Below are 233 nucleotides of genomic sequence, written 5' to 3' on the forward strand. Positions count from 1 at the left end.
CGAAAATCGGATGCAGTGTGAATCCAGCATAACAGCATTCTCTCCTTTCAACGCCCGTGGTTAAAAAACTGAGCTTGGTGACAGTGGCCCTAACTGTGCATTTTAAAATGAAATAAAGTGTGCTTTCCAGCAACGGAACACAGTCAAACAGGGTGCGTTCTTTTAGGCATCGGATACAGCAGTTCTTGCAGTAATTCGTTCTTTTAGCACAACTGCACAATCGATTGCAGCGC

Source organism: Mycetomoellerius zeteki, unplaced genomic scaffold (genome assembly GCF_001594055.1).
Source record: "Mycetomoellerius zeteki isolate Tzet28-1 unplaced genomic scaffold, Tzet1.0 scaffold202, whole genome shotgun sequence".
Classification (NCBI taxonomy): domain Eukaryota; kingdom Metazoa; phylum Arthropoda; class Insecta; order Hymenoptera; family Formicidae; genus Mycetomoellerius; species Mycetomoellerius zeteki.